This window comes from Rattus rattus, chromosome 4 (genome assembly GCF_011064425.1).
Source record: "Rattus rattus isolate New Zealand chromosome 4, Rrattus_CSIRO_v1, whole genome shotgun sequence".
Lineage (NCBI taxonomy): Eukaryota > Metazoa > Chordata > Mammalia > Rodentia > Muridae > Rattus > Rattus rattus.
The window spans coordinates 108,131,954-108,156,486 of record NC_046157.1 but is presented as its reverse complement, the minus strand read 5'-3'; the positions used below and the strand labels follow the sequence as shown (position 1 = coordinate 108,156,486).

The 24,533-nt window shown below is 36.7% G+C and overlaps 1 pseudogene; it reads right to left on the bottom strand.

The window, feature by feature from the left end:
- The window catches only part of LOC116898469, a 63,585-nt pseudogene extending 41,035 nt beyond the window's left edge, over nucleotides 1–22,550 (bottom strand).
- Between the last annotated feature and the right edge of the window lie 1,983 nt (nucleotides 22,551–24,533).

Sequence of the window (24,533 nt, the reverse complement as noted above, 5' to 3'; positions counted from 1 at the left end):
GTGGGGAAGAGTCTTGAACACATGGGGAAAATTTCCTGAACAAAACACCAATGGCTTTTGCTCTAAGATCAAGAATTGACAAATGGGACCTCATAAAACTGCAAAGCTTCTGTAAGGCACCATGTAAAACACTATGATTAGGACAAACGGGAACCAACAGATTAGAAAAAGATCTTTACCAATCCTCTATTCAATTGAGGACTAATATCCAATATATACAAAGAACTCAACTAGTTAGACTCCAAATAACCCGGTTAAAAATGGGATACAGAACTATACAAAGAACTCTCAGCTCAGGAATATTGAATGTCTGAGAAATACCTAAAGAAATGTTCAACATCCTTAGTCATCAGGGAAATGCAGATCAAAACAACGCTGAGATTCCACCTCTCACCAGTGAGAATGGCTAAGACAAAAAAACTCAGGCAATAGCAGATGCTGTTGAGGGTGTGGAAAACGAGGAACACTTCTACATTATTGATGAGATTGCAAACTGGTACAACCACTCTGGAAATCAGTCTAGAGTTTCCTCAGAAAATTGGACATTCCACTACCTGAGGACCCAGCTATATCTCTCCTGGGCATATACCCAAAAGATGCTCCAACATATAAAAAAGACACATGCTCCACTATGTTCATAGCAGCCTTATTTATAATAGCCAGAAGCTGGAAAGAACCCAGATGCCCTTCAACAGAGGAATGGATACAGAAAATGTGGTACATCTACACAATGGAGTACTACTCAACTATCAAAAACAATGACTTCATGAAATTCATTGGCAAATGGATTGAACTAGAAAATGTCATCCTGAGTTAGGTAACCCAATCACAGAAAAACACACATAGTATGCACTACTAATAAGTGGATATTAGCCCAAAAGCTCGAATTACTCAAGATGCAATCCATAGACCACATGAAGCTCAAGAAGGATGGCCAAAGTGCATATGCTTCACTCCTTCTTAAAAGGGAACAAAAATATTCATAGGAAGGGACATGGAAGCAAAGTTTAGAGCAGAAACTGAAGAAACAGTTATTTAGAGCCTGCTCCACATGTGGCCCATATATATACAGCCACCAAAACTAGGTAAGATTGATGAAGCTAAGAAGTTCATGCTGACAGGAACCAGCTGTGTCCTGGGAGACACAGCCAGAGCATGATAAATACAGAGTTGAATGCTAGCAGCAATCCACTGAACTGAGAATGGGACCCTTGTTGAAGGAATTAGAGAAAGGATTGAAAGGCTAAAGGGGTTTGCAACCTCATAAGAACAATAATGCAAACCAAGCAGAGCCTCCAGGGACTAAACCACTACCAAAGACTATACTAGATTGACCCAGGGTTCCAACTGCATATGTAGCAAAGGATGGCTTTAATGTGCACCAATGGAAGGAGAAGCCTTTGGTCTTTCCAAGGTTGGACCCCCAGTGAAAGGAAATGTTGGGGATGGGGGTGGTAAAGGGTGGTAGTTGGGGAGGGGAACACCCTTATAGAAGAAGGGGAGGGAGAAGGGATAGGAGCATATTGACAGGAAACCAGGAAAGGGAATAATATTTGAAATGTAAATAAAGAAATATCCAATAGCTATGAGATATTTATGGATAAATTTTGTCAGTGTAATTTCCCAAAGACTAATAGAATCCTAACAAGAGAAATGTTGATGTATATTTCTATTCAAATTTTTTCTTATGACAAGTAGAAATTACTAACATTTTAGAGTAAAATCAAGAAATGGATATTATTGTTAAGTCTTTTCTACGTTTTCACAGTATATTAAGTTTCTAGGCCTAATTCTGGTCAGTGTTCAGTAGGTGCCAAAATAAAGGACACAGTCTCCTCTTCAAGATAGGTCCTCCCTCCAGCTTTCTAAGTATGGGAAGTCATTACCAGAGACAATGGTTTGTAATATAGGAAATTTCATGAAATTAGATCAATTTAAGAAAACTGTCCCTAATTTTTAAAGGTAAATTATTTTTACTTTCTTCAACTCAGGCCTTAGCCCAGTTTCCTTATGACTATCATGCTGATTTGTGGGAAGTCAGATACAGACAGTAGGCCACAGGTCATGGGCAATTGCTTAGATTGCTGGATGATTTACAGAAATCTATAACAGCTTCTAAAGGAGTTCTGAGGTGAGTAAAGCTCAATGCACCAGATTTATACCTGCAAATGTGCAAAGTGAAAACCTTGACCTATAATTTCTCCCAAAAATGGGGATAACAGAGACAATTTAAATAAAGTACTTTAAGGTGTTTGGTTCGTAAGAGGGCTCTCTGTAGTTATAAGCATTCTGATATGGTGCTTTCCACTTCCAATTCAGCTGTATCAAATAACTGGATTTTTAATGAAGAATATCTTGAAATATCTCAACATTCTTAGCTAAGTTAGATTTTTGAACTATTAGAGTTTTTGTTGAAAATTGTGAAAATAAAGAGACAAGCTGTAATGAATTTTAAATTTTTGGAAGCTCTTTCTTCCAGACACATATTTTCTTGTCAGGTATGATCTGATACACTTTATGAAATGCAGTAATTAATTTCCATAACATGTATTTCTTATGTAAGTACACTATGTTTGGATGTTTCCTATTCTCTTTCTCCATCTCGTTCTGTGCTCTCCATCAACTATGTATATGTATATATGTGTATATTTGTATATGTGTATATATGTATATATGAATATGTATGTATATATATATATGCATGCATGTTGAGTCCAGTAGTCTTGCTTCTATTTGCCTGTGTTTATGGAGGAACCCTTAGAACAGAATCTCACACCTAAAAGAAAACATGAAGAAGTAAAAGATGGAGGAGAAAATTAGAAGAAAAAAATGGATTCTCTCTCCATCAGCAGCCCATTGACTTGTCTATAGCTCTTTATGTAGGTGTGGGGCTTTGTGAAATTTTCCTCTGAACATAGTGGCAAGTGGTGTGAGATTTTTAGGCCTTATGTAGACCAGCATGTTGTGAGAGCTAATGGGAGTAAAATCTCGAAACTGTCCAGAAGAAACTATTAGATACAATCATCCCTATCCTGAGGGTTTTTCCATCCTCACTGCCCTTCCCCCTGCACCAATCCATGATGCTCTTTGAGCCACAGGGAAAGGGGCTGCTCCATAAATGTCTTATTTGGGACTAGATCTACCACAGCTTCTTCCTGTGGTACTGTGTACTGCAAAAAAGAGGAAAAAGTGAAGGAAGGAAGTAAGGAAGGGAGGAAGGAAGGAAGGAAGGAAGGAAGGAAGGAAGGAAGGAAGGAAGGAAGGGAAGAAGGAAGGAAGGAAATAAAGAAAAGTCTTCGTTGGGATATGTCTGTGGGTATAGGAGTATTTAGAAGGCAGTACAAGTTATATTATTTTATTAATGTTATGAGTAGGTTCTTTTGAGTTCTCCTAGGGCCTGTACTCTCTACCCATAGTTTCTTGGTTAGGGTTAGAGTACCAGACATGAGTTGTCTCCAATTAAAAATGCTTTAGGTCTAATTACATAGCTGTTGGCTGCCCCTTCAGAGCATTTTAAAAGTAGCATTTGCTGTTTGGACATATTTCTGTTAAACTAGATGCATATTAGTTGTATTTTCACTAGCACTGTCTTTATATTTTTCTGAATATATAGATTATTGTACACATTGTAAATATTTTAACATAATTTTACAATAATTTTGTCAAAAATTTAGATTTGACTTGGTCATTTTCTATAAGACCTAGAAAAGAAGCTAATTTTAACTTGCAGGTATTGTTATGATTTAAAGAAATCTCCAAGGTTATGCTCTTAACGTTTGATCTAAGTGGGTATAGTCATTAATACGAATTTGGACAGTGTTTCATTGTAGAGAAGTATTACCAATATTGACAGACTCCATAAACCGTGAGATGCCCTAGCATCAGCTCCCTCCTTCCTCCTTTTTAAAGCCACTCTTCTTACAGGCTCGTGTAAAACATTCAGGGTAGTCTTTGTCAGTGTCTCTTCCGGAATCCAGAGTTAAGCAAACAATGCAGAGCATCTCATGTAGCTTGTCCCTTGTACAGGGTATAAAGGTGAATCTGCCTGAAGACGAGGGTAGAAGGCAGCTTTCTTCTCTCATGGCAATAACACAAAATAGACATTACAGTGAAGGCACTGGCAAACATCCTTTACCTGAGAATGAATCCAAAGTCAACATGAAGTGGGAAAGGGAAAGGGAAAGAAAAGGAAAAAGAAGTTAAGAACAGCTGAGAAATGGCACTCAAACCTAACTACCCAGTCCTGGGTCCCTTCCAGCCTGTATTGTCTAACTTCCCACTCATCCGACTCAAAATCTCTTACTAATAACCAAGAGCATCTTAACTAATACCACCTCCTCAGGATATTTTTAATAAGCATTTACAGCTGCTATTTGCATCAAATCCATATTTATTAATTCACCATTCTTTACATATCTGATGACATCTACATTATACAAAATTCTACATTATAACAAAAATTCCTTATTTTTTTTTCTTTAGTGATTTGACTATCCAGGTATTCAATGCCAGACACTAAGTACGTATAATTAGCATGAAGGTCCCCAAACCTCCTTCCTAATGTGGGATACTTCCCCATAGGCTACATAAGGTGGATGTCAAGCACCCTATAAGGATGGTTATATCCTAAACATTCACACCTCAGGTTCCATAATACCATACTATTCGATAGCCCTGCCAAAAAGCTTGCAGTCCCCCACAAACAGATGGCTCTCTGGTCTCAAGCAAAACAGAGGACCCCTTTTCTCACCAGGACCTCCCTTTCTCTGTCTGCCTAGAGAGTGTCCCTGAACATGGGTACTTGGTCTTATCTGAAGAAGGACCGTGTGCAGAGCTGCTTCACTCAGCATCCGCTCTGGCTTCCCACTTGCATTATTATGTACATGTACTATGTATTATGACCAACTACTCATTTCTACCCTATTCCTGAAACAATAACGTATCTTGTCTCACTCCAGTGGTCCCCAAAAGTCTATCCATCTGTACTCACTGCCATCTGGACCATGCTCACTACCTTTGCTCCTTTTGTCCTCACAGGCTGGTGGATGGTCAGCGAGGAAATGACGTGTCTACACTGTACAAGTCATATCAGATAATTTCCCATTTCTTTATTTCTTCTCAGACTTGTTTTCATTTAAACGAGTCTAGCAACTCAACTCTTTCTCTTGCTTTAAATAGCAGGTGAATGATTATTAAAATTAAAAGCTTTAGGACCAGGGTTTTTACCAAATGAGCTCAAATTTACTTCCTCGAAAATATACACCTCTGTCGTGCATATGTGCATACATACATAACACATGCATGCATCACTAAATTTCAATGTCTTAAGTAGGAATTTTAACTGCCCTATCCTACACAGAAGAGATTGTATAAATACCCTTCCATCATTCCATTGCACACAATGATGATGGCTGGTCATTTCCCATTGCATAGTGTTCCCTCCTGGAGTGGGGAAAGAAACTCATAAGCTACAGGAAGTCAACAGCTTCCCAATTCTGAGAAAGCTGAAAATTGCATGACTTTAGGCTCACCAGGATTACAGAGGCTTCAAACAGCTGATATGAGGCTAGAAGGGGCAGACCTGCCTGCAGGATGCGCTCTGAGAATTCCTAGAGGGTACTCTAATATCTGACTGGCCAGTGGGGCTGCCTGAATGACATCGGAAAATTTAAAAGGTGAAGCAGCTGCCCGTGAGACATCTATTATGCTGTAAGTAACCTCCCACCCATATTTTTCTAAATAAACCAATAAACCCCCCAGTTCACCAACATAGATGTGTTGATACTATTATCTGCCTGATATGTTTTGTCTGATCCATACAGATTAGGCAGTTGTTCATGTTCCTCATTAAAAATAAATAAGTAAATAAATAAATAAGGATTTTCAAAAATCAATCCCTTGCACGGTAAAAATTCTGAGTACTTTCTAAATGCAAAAAACTTTATATAGCAGAGGTTACACATAAAAACATCAAACATGAATTCTACTTTGAAAGGATAGATTCAGTCAAAACAATGGAATGGAAAGTTAAGATAAACGGAGAAATAATTTAGGTGAATGTAGTTACATTGGAAGACTAGTGCAGAAAGCACAAGAAAGATGCAAAGAAAGAAAGCATTAGCATTTTGGAAATGCAAGAAACTTTTTAGGTGATATTTTGTCTAATTTTATTTTTATCATTTGTAAAATGATACTCTGCTTTTGGAAGTTAAGACAAAGAGGGATGATGAGTGTTTAAAGATGGGTTATTACAAATTGCTAAATAGGTAGTTGTAAAACTAACTTTTTTACTTATAAGCATGTAGAAATGCTCTCTTCATCGTCTGAAGACTGAATTTTTACTTTCAAAATCACATTAAAAATAGGGCAATGGGCAATGTAATTTAAATTTTCTATGCTTGAATTTTAGATCTTATGTAGCTGGGCTTTCTTTGACAGTACACGTTGAATATAATCTACTTGGCTTTATTAAAAGGGGACAGAAGTCATCTTTAAACTGCAGGTAAAAGGGAATAATGTTAATTCAAGTTTTTATGGCTCAAGAAAACTTTCTTCTAAAAATGATGAAAACAGGCATTTTTGTGGTGTTAAAAAGTCTATGTAATGTTTACAAGGAGACCTTCATTTAAAAAAAAAGCTAAAGACTAGTCTACAGACAAAAGGATACAATTCTAGGAAGACATCTAGAACCTTAAGAAGATTTAATATGAAAATGAAATAAATCAGAATAAATTTATTTTTCTCCTAATTCGTCTAAAATTTATGACATCTTTAAAAATAAGTTATCTAATCCCAAATGGTTATTCGTTAAAAACATAAACATGTGGACAACACTAAATTGACTCATAAGGTTTTACTTACATATATTCATAATAATATATGTGCATAAACATATAAGTAATAGTAATAGGTAATGAAGAAGAGCCATGAAGTTCACAAGGAGTGTGGGAAACACAAATTTTTTGGAGGGAAGAGAGGGCATTTATAGTATTGCTGATAATTATTCTCAAAAATAATACTAACATAAATATTACAAAATGCTGTAGTGCTGTAATATGAAGTGTACTCTTGTGTAACTACTTCAGTCAGGATGAGACATAAAGGAACCTACACAGCAGTAAGATTTCCATGTGCCATTTGAATGGATAAAATGCTAGTTCTGCATAGACTGAGGGTCTTAACCACATAACTACCATTATATAAAATGCAAAGTGAAAATAATAAACAAGATATGCAGAACCACACTGTAACTCCAGTACTGGAGAGACTGGAATGCCTGGACCCTAGAGGCTCCCTGGCTAGCAAGTTCTAGCCAATAAACAGGCTTAATTTTCAGTGTGAAATTGTGTCCCAAAAAGCTAAGATTGAGAAAGACATCCTAATGCTAACTTCTGTTTTCCCCACGTGCCAATACAGATCATTATACATATGCATGTACCTCACATAGGAAAATGGGGAGGAAAAGGAGAAGGGGGAAGAGAAGGGAGAAAAGAAGGGGGAAGGGGGAGGGGAGAAACATGGAGTAGGGGAAAGGGGAAGGAAATGGAATCAAATAGGTTAAATGGATTAGAAAAGATATTATGATTATGCAAATCATAAATACAAGGAGGTAGGTTTTCTTACTATACAGAAGTGCTTATGTTACCATACAATTCAAGGTACACTGTGTAATCTGAACACAGAGAAAGGATATCCTATGATGATGAAGATTCATGAAACTAGAAAATGCAAAGAATTATAATTACCCATGAGCTCAGTAATAGCGCTTCAAATGATGAGGTGAGAGATCAAGTATGTTAATGTTTTAGCAAACTAAATCCTCCATCTTTTCTTCCTAAATTTCACTTTTACTGGGGTAAAGCTTTGATATATTAATGTAAACATATTGAGGTCGTATGGGTGAAGTCAGGATTCCTTTACACTGAAGATCAACTAGACAAACTCCATGGCTTTGCTAAGAATCAACCTCAATACCACAGGGGACAGATTAACTGGCTCAAAAATGTTGCCGAAGCTTGAAGAGATCTCCAGAATGGTTTTAGATTTGTAGATGTTCCACCATTTATTGTTGAAGCTGGAGGGGTTTTTTTCTTTTCTAGAAAATAGATTTTTTTTCCACACAATATATTCTGATTACAGTTTCTCCTACCCCAACTCCTCCCAGTTCCTCCCCACATCCCTTCCTGTCAGATTCTTGTCTCTCCTTAGAGAACAAAAAATAATCGAAGGAATAAAACATGATAAAATAAAATAAGAGAAAACCAAAACAGACAAATTAGCATAGGGCAAAAATAATAGAAGGAAAAGAACTAAAGAAAACACGTAAGAAACACACATAGATGCAGACACATACATTCACATAAATATGAATCCTGTAAAAACAACAATTCGGTATCTATAACATATAGAAAAGGGCCAACCCTTTTCTATAACATATAGAAAAAACGACCCAACAAAACATTATGAAATGAAGAACCTCTGAAGATGCATTGAGTTCATTTTGTGTTGGTCATTTACAGGGGGTATGGGGTCAGAATAGTTTGTTTCCCCAGTGATAACTCCTTTAGAGAAAACTAATTTCTCATTTACAAGTAATTACCAACTTTTTAGGTTCGGGATGAGGCACATGTCTACTTTCTGTCCACCTCTAGAACTCCATTCAGACCCTGCAGATGCTGCCTCAGTCTCTGTGAGTTCATATGTGCATCAGTTATGCTTTGTTTAGAAGACATGGTTCCGTTGATGTCCTCTGTCCCCTCTGGTTCTTCCACTCTTACTGCCTCTTCCCAGAGTTTTCTGTGACCTAAGTGTAGGGATTTCATGGAGGCATCCCATTTAGGGCAGAGTCTTCCAAGGTTTCTCACCCTCTGTACGCTGTTTGGTTGTAAGTCTTTGTGCTTGTTCCATATGCTTCAAGAGGACAGTTCTCTGATGATGGCTGAGCAAGGCACAGCACTGAGTATAGCAGAGTGTTGCTAGAAATTATTTTATTGCTGCAGTCCACTAGTATTTGGTTCTCTCTTACATCCCAGTCCTATCTAATCTCATGTTCTTAGTCACTTAGGTGGTCTCAGGTATATGGGTCTTACGTGAAATCAGATATTCATTGGTTATCCCCATGAGCTTTGTGCTATTATTGTATCAGAGAAGCTTACAGGCAGGTCACCACTTTAGATTGATGGCTTGTAGCTAGGTAGGTACCTATCTTTCTCCTGTAGAGGAACGCAGACTTCCTTTCAGTACCATGAATATTAGTCCTTAGGGATAAGAGCACTAAATAGGCTCCAGCTTGACTCCCCTATGTTCCATTAGTAGTGCCGGTGTTGTCATAAGTAATAAGGCACTTTTGTCCATTTGTGAAGAGTAAGCATAATCTTGGCAATGGCCTGGCTTGTATGAAAAAGCCCATGGGAGTTCTTTGGCCAACAATTCAATTAAATTTATTTGCTGATAAGAGATGTGCAGTTGGGGTTCTGTCTCCCCCTATCACTTGGTAATTTCCTTAGATCACTGATCACTTTCATATGTGTATATTTATTAGAAAGCTTCTACTACATTCAGTTTCCATATGATAGCCTTTAGTTTTAGCTGGCCCATCCCCATCTTCTTTTCTTCATCTACTCTTTCCATGCTAGACCCCCCCACCCATTTAGCTATATCTATTCTGGTTCCTCTTCTTAGGTATATCCATCCATCACCACCACAGTTCTTTTTTTATTGTATTTTTTTCTTTTCTCCATCTTTATTAAATTGGTTATTTCTTATTTACATTTCAATTGTTATTACCTTCCCCTATACTCAGCCTCTGTAGTTATATGACTTGTAGCCTTGCTCATCAATTACAATAAGCTACCATCCATATATACAACAATTACAATAGCCACCACCCATACAGAAAGTGAATGCATGCAATGATTGTCTTTTGGGGTCTAGGGTACCTCACTCACGATATTAACACTCACAGCTCCATCCATTTACTAGTAGATTTGATGATTTCATTATTTTAAACGTGTGAATAATATTCAACTGTTTAAATGAACCTCATTTTTTTATGGATATCTAGGCTGTTCCTTACCCCTGGTTGTTGTGAATCATATGAACATAACTGAGCAATGAACATAACTGAGCAAGTGTCTCTGTAGTAGGATGAAGCATCCTTTAGGTATATCCTCAAAAGTGATATAATAGCTGGAACTTGAAGTAGACCAATTCTCAGAAGCCAGACTCTTAAAGAGTAGATGCATATCTTGTCCTCTCGTTCTGAATAGTACTCCGCCCTTTAAATAGGAAGCAGAATACACTGCAACAAATGAGTGTTGACCTCTCAAGATACATGAAGAAACTTAGCATAAGAGTAGAAGTAGGAGAAATCTATGTGAAAACAGGGGTTTGAATTTAACAGTGGGACAGTTTGGGGATAAGAGGAAAATTATTGATGGCGGCTCTCTGAGCTTGCCTACTTTATCCACATCTCAACTACATGAGTGGTCAAGGCTCTCTTCTAAGTTTCCTTCCCTCATCTATAAAATACAAATCACAATGCATGTGGGTTAGGATTTTACCGTCCCAACATTGGAGAGTTTTGTCTTCGAGTCGAGAGGGATAAAATATTACCAAAAAGTCAAATCCAACACATTAGTTCATAAAATATTATAGTAAGTTATTTTAAAAGATAAACATCTATTTGGTTTTGCTTTCCTTAATAAAAAGAAATTAAACACAAATCATTTAAATATTTTGTTGTGTCTTCTCAGTGAATATGTATTTTCCATTTAAAATTCCATTTCTTTCAATGCTTCCATGTTCTCATTAATGTGAATGAAAACAAACCAGGTATTCATTCACATTTTGTTTAGCTGTGAACACTTACAGACGTGCCGCAGAGCAGTGCCCTGTATTTATAGATAGACTACACCAGAGAGGATTGAAAATAAAGTTTAGAATGGGGTTAATATCTCATTTTTGCTTACTTATTACAAAGTCTAATAAAAAAGTAAGCTGTAGAAATTGCCTTTAAAAGATGACAAACATCAAAGTTACGAATATCCGAGACCATCTGCCTTTAAACATAAATAGGAATTTTTGTCCAACATGACAAATTTTCTAAGATATACTGGGTAAAAATTTAGATTCATAGGAAAGATAATAAATTATTTGAAAAAAATCATATGGCAATGGATGCAAATGAATATTCATCGTCCTTAAAACTTTAATTGACAGGTTTATAAAGAATTTACTGAATATTATTATATATGGTAATTAATTTTAGACTCAAAATTCACTATTTATAGAATATAGAACATATATCAATTTTATGTTCATGTGAATTCTGGTTTATTTAAAAATATATATATGTTTAATAAAAGTAGGAAGATTGTCATGATGGACAGTCATTAACTTATGCAGATTATTTAAATATATACAGCTTAATTTTAAAAAATAGCATTCTTTATGTCTTCATATGATAATTCTTATTTTTTCTGACATATAATCATGACTTCAGATTATTTTCACAGGAAACCAATTGAAATAATAAAGGTAAAGTTTGTAGTAAGTGGAGACACTATTTATGTACCTAGGCTCTCCTAATTACTATGAGTAGATCTCATATCTACTGCTTCTTGCTAGAACTATCAATTTGCTCACAAAAAGCTGATCTAATTTCAATCCCATTTCATTATTAAGGGACATTTCCCCACGAACTTATAAATAAAAGAAATGATTGCTCTGTTAGATTTAAACTTTAAAATCAATGCATAATTGATCACAGGAAAGCATTCTGAAGCACCTTAGACACATCTCTGTTTAGGCCTTCAAGATTTGGCATATCCTAAAATGTTGGCAAAGGCATAGTAGAGAGCTCGTGGGTTTAGGATGCCTTAGTTCAGAAGCTATCCAATGAAGCTCTTAAGTAACTATCCTTGCCTTTTGAATTGTATTGTAACAGAGATAGCCATCAAAAATCAGATCACAGAGGCAAATGGTTCATGTAGAGAGATGACCTAAGAACTCTACCTAATCATGATATTTGCTATTCAGAAAATAGTAAGATAATCATGTTAGAGTTCGTTGATTGTGAGATTGTCAGGGAGAGGTGAAGGAAGTAAAAGAGAGATCTGAAGAAAACTGGGTCAGTGCCATTGAGAAATGCTCCCTCGACGTTCTATAAGGGCACATTGATAACTGGTCAACAGAAAGATGACTGGACCCCGATAACTGCTTCTGTTTCCTAAAATACACTCAAGTTCATACTTTTGACCTATGAACCACAAATGTTCCTTCCTGAACCATGTGCTAAAGTGACATTCATGTCATCCATGGAAATCTGAAATGGTTTTCCAGCTCCAGTGAGCCATTGCTACAAAAAGGTTAAAGGCTATCAAACACATTATTACACCTGGAAACATGATAGACCTATATAAAATAAAAATGTAGAAAGTTACATACTGATAGTTTACCATGGAAGTATAGTATGTATTGAGAAGAAAACAAAAAGATATGTTAGCAGGATCCATTTTACACAGATGGCTCTAGAGAGAGTGAAGCTAGTTAATGAAATGAATCCTGTTTTTACTCTAATGTCATGACAGTTCAATTAACATAAATTCTCTCCTCTCATTTCATACCAGCAATCAACTTTTCACTGTGTGTGTGTCTGTGCTCCCGGTGTATTAATGCAAATAAGAATATAAATCCATGCAATGTGAGTACTGTGTTTCCTGGACCAAGAATTTATTGAGTTGATAAGGTCACATGTTTTGTTTTACTAAGAATATTATACACTATTATTTCATATGTCTTTAGACATGAATGAGAAGTGTTTGATCTACAAAAGCCAGGCTCTAGAATTGGATATTTTTAAGTAGGTCAAAAATGATACCCAAGATTATTTAACTAAAGCTGTCATTGCCAGGGATGATGTGCTAGAGCCTGGATATTTCGTCCACATTTTTAGAGTCACAGAGAGAAAGGGAACCGTAAGTCACTTAGAAGGAGGCAAAGAGATGAGACCCACTACCCCCTGCAGTCATATTTAAGTGCATCATGTCTACTCCAGCTAGCCAGTCTGACAGTCTACTTAGTTCAAACCCACTTACCTAAGACCCCCAGTTCTAACAAACAGTAAGCTCTTAACATTTATGTCATACTTTATAATAAAGCAGTCTTTTCATGTTCTTGCTTCATGCCATAGCCCAAGCTTAACAAACAGGCAGAAAAATCACACCTCTCAAAAGCAGTGACTCTTAACATGTAAGCCAGGCTCTGTCTGCACCAGTTTCTGGCATGCCTGTCAAAAGGAGGATTCTCCTAATCCCCTCAGGAGCTTCTGTGCATACTGAGGTTTGACAAACACTTTTCTGAAATGTGAATAGCAGTGCATAGCCTTAATTCCTTCAATGCTGTGAAAACCTGTGTCATGTCGTTCTTCACCTGAGATATTACCGAGTGGCTTTAACCTGACAGTTATTGAATCACCACCTTAAACCAAAATATCAGAATCTGTGGAAACAGGAGACAAACACAACGATGCTTAAAGGCTTCTTGGAGAATTCTAAATTCTAAAATGCATGCAAGCATAGAAAAATCACTATACACTGTTATTTTTCTTTTCAAAGCATTTCAGAACGGGGGAATATTTGAGCCAGCTTTGATGTTATGATCCAGTTCTAAATATCCAAGTAAAAATCACAATCATGATCTTTAACATCATTAAAATATGAAAATACTAGCAAGAAATAACTTGATATGATAGCAAAGAAGCGAGACTATCTTAGTGACTAGTATTGTCCCTAAAATCAGGTTATTTCTATAAAGGAATAAGTATCATAGGTCTCAAAATCATATTTTTCGTTATAGTATTGTTTTGTCGATGAAATGGCAGTAAATTTAGAGTCCTGAAAAGTTATAAATCTTCAATGTCTGGCAGCGTAATCAATCATATGATCCAACAGAGATTTAAAATCCAGTTTTTCGTGGGAGTAGTGGATGTACACAAGACATGCAATTATGGGATGTATCCATCATTGTAGAAGGCTCTATTGCACTAACATCCTGTAGAAAACAAAGGATTATAAGGGCCAGTTCATGTTTAGACCACATAGTGCTGGTATGGGTATTTTGGGCATATCAGGGAGGACATGTATGACACCTGACATCTAGGGGAGGTGTATGAGTTAGCATGATGTGGCAAGATCCTGTGACACATGATGTTTGAGTAGCCAAAACCTAAATAGTGATGTAATTTGTTATATTACCATTTGTTTTGGTTGTTTGTTTGTTTATCAACTTTATACACGCTATATGCAAGCAGAGGGAACATTCAAGTTCCCAGCTTCTATTACCCAACTTCCCTTATTCTCTGGCATCTGAATTTGGTCCTCACAAAACCTTGCACCACAATCAAGTTCCATTATAGAGAGGAGAAGACAAAGCACAGAAAGTAAGCACTGACAGTCTCTTTAGTCAATGATGAATCTGAACTAATTCCAAGGTTGCAGTTTGGAACCTTTCAGGAGTCAATGAAAAGGCACTAAGTAGTAAATGCCAGGCAGTTTCTAATGGCCTTCACTAGTGTGAGTTTATTTAATTTACCAAACAATCTGAAAATCTAGCTAAGATATTATAAGCTCTTCAGCAATGTAGAATCAGTGACAGAGACATTATCCATGGGTACATGGCTAGGAGTTGACAGAAGAGGCATGACCATGTATATATGAAATATGTATTCATTATATGACAAATTATTGTATATGTTATAATTGATTACATACAGGCTAGTGAGATGGTTCAATGGGTAAAGGCATTTTATGTCAAACCTGACAACTTGAGTTCTATTCCGAAGCTTACATGGTGGGAAGAGGGAAGTGCAAGTTCCCTCTAACCTCTGTGCATAAAGAAAGTTCAGTAGAGATGATAGATGATAAGCAGACAGACAGATGATAATAGATAATAGATATATGACTAGTAGGTAAATGATGACAGACTGATAAATGATAGATAGATGATAGAAAAGAGATGATAACTAGATCAATAGATGATAGTTAAATAGCTGAATGATAGAAAGATGGTTGTTAGAGAAATAATGAAATAAATAATAAAAATTCTAAAGGAACTACACAGCAGACTTCAGTTGTAATGGAAACTATATTTTAATGAATTTGTGATGTCAATATATAAATGGACTCTCTAGTGTGAGTGTTGCAGGCAGTTTTTAAAGATCGTTTTCAAGCATTTAGAAAAGTTTGTTTGCTTCATCAGTGTAAGAGATCATAAAAGACTCTACAGCTCAATGCTGTCTCATTGGAAATGAAATGCTTTGCTGCAAGGCTGTGGATGGAAAGTTTTATTCAAAAAAGATAGACTTAGCCCTTAGGCTCAGTCCCAATCAGAATTTAATATGTGGAAAATACTTTAACAAAATCAATTAATAATCTAGACCTTGTAGATATATATGTATATACATATATACACAGGTATCAATCTATCAACTCATTAAAAAATTCAAAATAATTTTATTAAAATATTTTAAATATATTAAAATGAATATAATTTGTTTCTATTTCATGTTCTCAGTCTAAATAGAATACTTATGCTTCAATCACTTACTCAGGATATTTTATTTAGGGCTACTAGTCCTATCTATCTATCAAGTTTTTAAAACTTGCAAGAAATATTAAATTAATACGGATAACCTAGACTATAATATTATGTTCTCAGTAACAGAGAAAAGTAAATTTCCTGTTTTAAGGAAATGTAAATGTTTTAATTCTTGATTTAGAACAGCAAAGGTGAGATAAATAGACTACCATTTTATTTCAAACTATAAATGCTGCCACAGATTAGTTGTAATGCCCTAATTGTATTTGACAGAATAGAATGTCCTGATTTCTCTTGTACAAATGTAAATTTCCTCTTTAAAATTAAGGGATAAAAAATCCTATTCTGAATGTTGTATACAATGAGTTTTCTCATAATGTGACAAGATCTATACCTACCGTGGCATACTGTAAGACTTGTTTTACTGTGGTATACTGTGAGATTTGACCACTGAATTTACCACCTCCCCTGTACTGCCAGTTCAAATTGGGCAATGCCTTTGCCTGTGAAACCATTCTTCCCATCTGACCTTGTAAACAGCAGCCAATGAAATCTCAGAAAATTCTAGAATACGACTTCTTTATTTATCCTCATCTTGTTTCTTTATGCCTTGATCTTGCTTGCAACATAATGGCTTAATCAATATATCTATTGTGATTTCTAAAGCATAGTTGAGTTGAAAATTATTTAGAAGTTCATAAGACTCCACCATTTACTTAATGATTGCTTAGAGAAAAAGAGACGGGAAGAGAGAAAGAGAGACGAGAGACAGAAAGAGACAGAGAGAAAGAGAGAGACAGAGACACTACTGCTGCCATCACATCCCTACCATGACAAACTATGGAAGTAAGTCAAAAGAAACCAATCCTTCTTTAAGATGTTTTTGTAAGATATTTTACTGAGGCAGTGAGGAACTCATGTTTTTGTGAGACAATTAAACTATTCTCTTTTTTTTAAGTTTGAAACATTTAATATGAAACAATAGAGAAGAAAAATCTTGGAATTATTCCATGTAGATTTTGTCATGTGATTTGTTTCTTTGAAATATGTAAACAATGTCTTGTTTTCTTTTTTGGTATTTGGAAGAACTTTTAATTAATGTTTGGATCCTAGGCAATATTTATTTAAAAGAATTCATGAAATTCTAATGAGACTACCCCTTTGGATTAAGCCTGTAAGTGTAGTCAAATTGATTTCTATCATTTGGGCAGACACCTATGATATACATGTATTTATATAAAATTCTGGGGTTATTAGTATTGAACTGTGAAACTATTCTTATACTCTGTATGGATACTTTTTTGAGTACTCATTTGTTAATAATTATTTTTTACTGGATTTTTTATTTACATTTCAAATTTCCTATCTATAAGCCCCCTATCTCATCCCCCTTCCCCTTCTTGTATGACGGTGCTCCCCCACACATCCACCAATCACTTCCTGCCTCCCCACCCTAACATCCCCCTACACTTGGGGGGGTCCAGCCTTGGACCAAGGCCAACAAGGCCATCCTCTGCTGCATATGCAGCTAGAGCCAAGGGTCTTTCTGCATAAATGTATAAACATATATATTCCTAAATATAACCTGCTCAGCCTACATAATATTATTTTTATATAATTTTCAGGTCTGATGATTTGGCACAGGAGAACCAATTTCTATTCATCCCTGAAAAGGACCACCTCTTTTGTCCCCAGCTTTCCTCAGTTGCCTCATCTTTGCATGGGATATATTTTTTTATTTTTCAGTCTTATTTATTCCCTATTTTCTACTCTTTCCATACTCCCTGTTTACCTCTCTACTCAAATATTGATCCTAACTGTATGAAATTTCAAAATACATTTTTCCAAACTGTGTTCTCCCGAGGCTGCTGTCTCTAAACATTATTAAAATACGAATCAAGTACACAATGCAATTCAACAGATACAATTCACAGACCACATGAAGCTTAAGAAGAAGGAAGACCAAAGCATGGATGCTTCAGTCCTTCTTAGAAGGGGGAACAAAATACTCAAGGAAGGAGACAAAGTGTGGAGGCAAAGTATGGAGACTGCCACACCTGGGGATCCATCCCATAAACAGACACCAAACACAGACACTATGGTAGATACCAAGAAGTGCTTGTTAACAGGAGCCTGATAAAACTGTCTTCTGAGAAGCTGTGCCAGAGCATGCAAAGTACAGGGGCAGAGGCTCACAGGCAATCACTGGACTGAGAACGGGGTCCCCATGGAGGAGTTACAGAAAGAACTGAAAAGAGCTGAAGGGGTTTGCAACCCATAGGAAGAACAATACCAACTAACCAGAGCTCCCAGGGGCTAAACCACCAACCAAAGTGTACACATGGAGGATCCATGGCTAGTCGCATATGCAGCAGGGGATGGTCTTGTTGGACATCAATAGGAGGAGAGCTCTTTAGTCCTGGGGAAGGCTCAAGTGTAGGGAAATGCCAGGGCAGGAAGGTGGGAGTGAGTGGGTGTCAGGGGGAGCACACTCATAGAAGCAGGGGAAGGGAGGATGGGATCGGTGGGTTCCAGAGGGTAAACCAGGAAAGGGGTTAGCATTTGAAATATAAATAAACAAAATATCCAATAAAAAGAACAACATTTAAATCATTACATTTGTTAATACAATTTGTTTCCCCTCAATAGCAGTGGAACGCGTATTTACAACTAAAGAAAATTTAGCAAGAGAGCCTATGTAAAATGAAACAAATGAAAGAGGAAAAATGAAAAACATTTATCCCAAGAAATACAAAAAGTACAACAAAAAAACTAAGAAAGTGCAAGGCAGAAGTTCACATTAAACTTATACAAACTCTTAATTGCTTAATATTAGAGGCCAAAGATAAACTCTAGAAAGAGACTTTAGAATCCTTTAAGGAGTAGGACTGGTGACTTATGGAAGGCTCATATAATCAGGTAAACTAAGTAAGAAAATCATTTCAGAAGTTAGATAAGAACGTTGCTCCAGTGAACAAAATGGTCAGAAGTTTGGAGAAGAAACTTAAAAATCATAGAGATAACTATCAACAAGGGGAGTCAGACTTTCAAAATGAACCAAAGAGAAACTCTGAACTGAACAATTCAATCAAATAAAATAACTGCAGATAGCTGGAGAGGACAACTCAGCAGTTAAGAACACTTGTCCTTACCTATGACCAGATGTTCATTCCAAGAACCAAGAAGACAGTTCACAATTCTCTGTAACTCAGTTCCAGGGAATCCAATGCCCTCTTCTGACATCCAATGACCACTACGCATGCGTGTGGTGCACAGATGTGCATGCATACCAAACACTCAGATATATAAACTAAAATAAATGCCATCAACACACAGCAGCAAAGTAGAAAAATGAATTTTTGGGATAGAGGATAAGATCAAGATCATAATTCATGAATTATATATAAAGAAATAAAACTAACAAGTGGATCAAAACTTCCAAGAACTCTGGACTTCACAACAGACCAAAACTTTCAAACCATGGAGTAGAAGGAACGGTAACAAATATAAAGGCACAGTTCTATTCAATGTAACTAGAGGTGAAAACTTCCCAAACCCAGGGAAAGAATTACCTCAATCCAAGAAACACTGCTTCGAAAAAAAAAAAAAAAGAACAGAGAAGAAGAACCTCTCTATCACAAAACATGCCCAAGCTGTCAAAAACACAAAACAAAGAAATAATTTTAAAAACTGTAAAGAGAAAATGCCAACTCACATACAAAGGCAAAGTGCCATCAGGTCTGTCATCAGCATTACTGAAAGTCAGTAAAGGTTGGAATAAAATACTTTAAGTTCTGCAAGAAATATCTTTTAAACAGTGTTACTATTTCTAGAAGCTTACAGATTCAACATAGTGGCCATGCAAATCACAATAGCATACCTGGAAGAATTAAAATCATCTTAAATCCATATACAAAAAAAACTGTGAATAGCTATAAGTTCTTAAATTTAAAAAATAAGTGTGTACATCTCATAGTAGCTGATGACCAGTTATGCTTCACAATCACAGTGATAAAGACAACATGGTACTGGCTCAAAAATGGACATTAATACCAATGAAATAGACCACCAAGGAATAAGCTCACACAATAGCAGCCAGCTAATTTTTAACAATGGTATCAAAAACATGTAATGAATAAGGGCATTCTCCTCAGCAATTGGTACATCCACATACAGGAAAATATAAATTATATCTTCATCTCTTAGCCTGCTTAAAAATCAGTCAAAAATACATCAGAGACCTTAATGTAAGGCCCAAGGTTCTGAAATTCTTTCTGGAAAATACTCCAAAATAGGTATCGACCAGAATTTTCTGAAAGGTATTACAATAAAATAAGAAGAAAGAGTTGACAAATGAGATTTTATGAAATTAAAAGTCTTCTGCATAAAAACAAAATTCTTCCAGTTTGAAGAAGCAGCCTATAGAATGAAAAAAATCAAACACACAACCAACCACACACACACACACAACCAACCACACACACATATAAACACACACACGTATACACACACACGTATAAACACACACACGTATATACACACACACACACACACACACACACGTATACACACTCTATCCAATAAATAAATGAAACAGAGAAGTGGAAAACAAATCTGAAACATAAATGAAGGAGTCAATAAAAATATGAAAATGTGTGCAACTCCATTATCTATATGGAAAATGTAATGCAATAAAACAGTCATCTCACCCCACACAGAACCCGCTTGGTGGACAAAAGCATCTTCTCTTTGATGATTTTATCTCATCTGTTTTCCGTTACTTTACTGAAAATCCTATCATGCTAATTTTGATACCTGCGATGCATACATACACTCATTATAGAATTTCCAGTACTTTTGTGCCTTCTGGTGCTTCTTAATGCTTTCTATATTCTGCGAAAATTTTTAATGAATGCCATCATCATCATTGTCATCGTCATCATCATTATCATTATTATTATATATTTAATGTATAGTTTTCACACTATAGATATTTATTTTTTTAGCACCCAGTATTCATCTCTTTTTCACTCCAAGGGCATTAAGTAAGGTGGTTTTTTTTTCTTTTCTTCCATTGCTTACATTAAACCTATTTTCTTATTCCATTTGATCATAGCTTTGGATTTTTTTCATTGTTCCAGTCATTGTTAGATACTACCCATATGGTAACAGATATGTTGTCATCCTGTAATGCTTAGGGATGATAATTGGTAAAGCTGAGCTACAGTGATTTGTACTTAAATAGGTTTATCTGTGAAACACTACTTAGCAGAAAGATCAAGAAACACACTTCCTTTGGTGTTTGCATTCTCAGTATAGCAATGCCCATGAATCTGGTCAGATTCTTTAAGAATGGAAGTTCTCATTTAAGCCCTGGATGAAAGACAGTAGAACTGGATCATCATCCTTGAACCAAGTAGGAGAAATGGCATAGTGTCAATATTCAATATGTATTTTTATTCAAAGAACATTCAGCATGTTTTTTTTTTTACATCTGGTATGGTATTTTACATCTGGTATGTAAAAACTAAAATACTGTTATTTTTAATGTACTTTTTAAATTCTATGAATCATTAAGGAGAAATGTCATTTTACAAGTGAATTCAATCTTCCAACTATCTTCAGCAAGATACATCACCAATGTCCCTTGTCATCCACAAACTCTGCGATACATACTGCCTCAGAAATAGTATTTTAAGGTTCCTCCAGAAGCAGAGTTCTGGTTCATCTATTCAATGACTCTCTTGACTTTGTTCTCATGAGCACAAGAAGACATTTTGATATTTTTGTCTCCTCACCCATTATCCAATGCAAGTGAGAGGGGCTCATTTCTTGGCCCCTTTTCTTTGGGACACCCATTCAGAGCCTGCCCCACATGTGGCCCATATATATATAGCCACCCAATTAGACAAGATGGATGAAGCAAAGAAGTGCAGAAGTGTAGATCGCTCCTGAGAGACACAGCCAGAATACAGCAAATACAGAGGCGAATGCCAGCAGCAAACCACTGAACTGAGAATAGGACCCCCATTGAAGGAATCAGAGAAAGAACTGGAAGAGCTTGAAGGGGCTCGAGACCCCATATGTACAACAATGCCAAGCAACCAGAGCTTCCAGGGACTAAGCCACTACCTAAAGACTATGCATGGACTGACCCTGGACTCTGACCTCATAGGTAGCAATGAATATCCTAGTAAGAGCACCAGTGGAAGGGGAAGCCCTGGGCCCTGCTAAGACTGAACCCCCAGTGAACTAGACTGTTGGGGAGAGGGCAGCAAATGGGGGAGGGTTGGGAGGGGAACAACCATAAGGAAGGGGAGGGGGGGGGGGATGTTTGCATGGAAACCGGGAAAGGGAATAACACTCGAAATGTATATAAGAAATATTCAAGTTAATAAAAAAAAAAGAATGAATACTTCATGCTTATGCCCTAGGAAGCTATGAAAATAAATTTCCCAATTTCTTAGTTCCTGCAGTTAGAGACTTTGTATACCAGCTGGCAGTAGAGAGAATGGGTAGACAAGCCTCAGTATCTGCCATTCCTACTGATTAATATAAATTATTTCTTGGTAATTATCAGTTTGCCAGAAAGAAAACAAAAGACCTTTTTAAATTCGTTTTTGTTTCTCCATCTCAGAAAGGAACTGATTCCCTTCCAGCCGAGAATAGTTGGTCAATTTTTAAAAATGATTTGGAGAGCGACCTTCACTTATTTCTGTTGGGGATCTCTTCTGAAACCATGTGCTCTCACTCATGCTGTTTGCCCTTCTCCATGCCCTGGGAAAGAACAGTGGACATGTAAAGGAGTCGTAGATATAAACCTGCAAAGTGATTGCAGCATCATTCACAGAAGACAGAAAATTCCCGTGACTATCCATCCAGTTCTCTTCTCTCAGATGCTCCTTATAGAGAGTCAAATCCAAATTGTTGTCATCTTCCAAGGCTAACACCATTTCCCCCCAGAAAGCGCTGTGAAATCATGTTGAGTAGTTCTATAAACACTGGTGGCTTCTTTTAAGCTGTGCATGGAAAGGGATTAAGCAAGACAAAGGGAATCTTCTATTCATCTTGGAGGACGGACATTGTCAATGCTACACGAGTGTGGAAGAAGCCGTGGCATGAATGAAGCTATGGAGGAGTGAGTATCTTTCGTGTAGAACTTCATGTTTTCAGCCTCCTTCTGCACACAGCCCGCCCTTCTTGGCAGTGCAAACACCAATACTTGAAGGGACTTGCCAGCAGGGTCAAATCTTATCAGCAAGACTCTCAGGTACCAAGCTACAAGACCTGCATCGACCTTCGCCCTCTGTGAAGTGACCTTACCAGAGGTACATTTCAGCTGCAGATGCTCATTTCTATGCCAAAACCGTGACTGTGCGATCACATCCAGGATCCATGGTGAACAAAACCCCAGGCTTTTCAGACCCATCATTCCTTGGGCCCAGGATTCAGAATAAGAACCTCACCGCTGTCCATAACTGCTCTTCTAAGCTTTACCTGCATTGGAAGTTGGAAAATAAAGCGATCTCCATGTGCAAATAAACTAGCAAAACATGTTACCTGGGTTTGAACCATAACAAATGTGTTACACATATCAAGAAAAAAAAAAAAGAAATTCTTATGTACAATGACTGACCAATCCTTTCCTGTTCTGAGCATGTCCCTCATCAGCACAGAATGTTAAGACATTTGGGAATAAGTGTAACTGTTGTTTAAGATAATCCTCTTATCTATTCAAGTTATTTCAAAGTGTCCTTTTTAGCATGATGTCATGTCTAGTATCTGTCACTCAGAACTGTGACTAGGCTAGGGACTTGGTGTGCTTGCTGGAGGTTTTGTCAGCACGACATAACCAGTGGCCTTTGAGAAGGGAAACCTTAAGAGAGACAATGCTTCCAATCAGATTGGCCTCTGCAGGTTTGACTATGGAATGTTTTCTCATTCATGATGGGTGAGGAAAGGCCTAACCCCATTATGTGGTGCAAACCCTTAGCATGCAGACCTGGGTGGTATAAAAAAGCTACATAAGTACGCTTGAAGTAGCCAGGAAGTAGCATCGCAGTATGGGATGAGGAATTGTCAGAGTGTGGACCCGGAGGGGGATAATGACTGGACTGAAAAATAAAAGATTACAGATAATTTGGGAAAAAAATAAGGGTCTATATATTCAGGAAAAAAATCATGGAAAATAAAAAAGAAAATAAAAGGTAGCTTTTCTGTATTGCTAAAACCTCAGCAGAACTCTTGGTTGCCTTAAAACTCAGGAGGAAACACAGGAATTACTTCACTCTGCAATTTTTATTTTGCTAGAAGATATACTCAATCATTTTCCTATTTTGATTTTATTAAGTTCAACTTCTCACTATACAGATGTGGTTATAGCTTTCCTTCTCTGAGACTGGGTTAGAGCAGGTGTTACCAGGAGTTTCTTTTCATTTCTAATGGATAAAAACTATCAAGTCCTACTGTACTTTGAATAAAATAGTAATATTAATTTTTAAACATTCTTAGTTGTGTGTGTGTTTGTGTGTGTGTGTGTGTTTTTGTGTGTGTGTACATTAATGTAATACCCTTGGAGTCCAGAGTAGACACTGGATCTGTTGGTGCTGGAATGACAGGTGGTTGTGCATCTCCTCAAATGAGTTCAATGAACTGAACTCAGGTTCTTTACAAGATGTGACCTGAATCACTAAGCCATCTCCCCAAACATATATTATTCTTTCTTTCTTTCTTTCTTCCTTCCTTTCTTTCTTCCTTCCTTTCTTTCTTTCTTTCTTTCTTTCTTTCTTCCTTCCTTCCTTCCTTCCTTTCTTTCTTTCTTTCTTTCTTTCTTTCTTTCTTTCTTTCTTTCTTTCTTTCTTTCTTGGAAGCAAAATTTTAGTTTGTAGCCCCAGCTGGCCTCCAACTCACAGAGACCAGTTTGTCATAATCTCCCA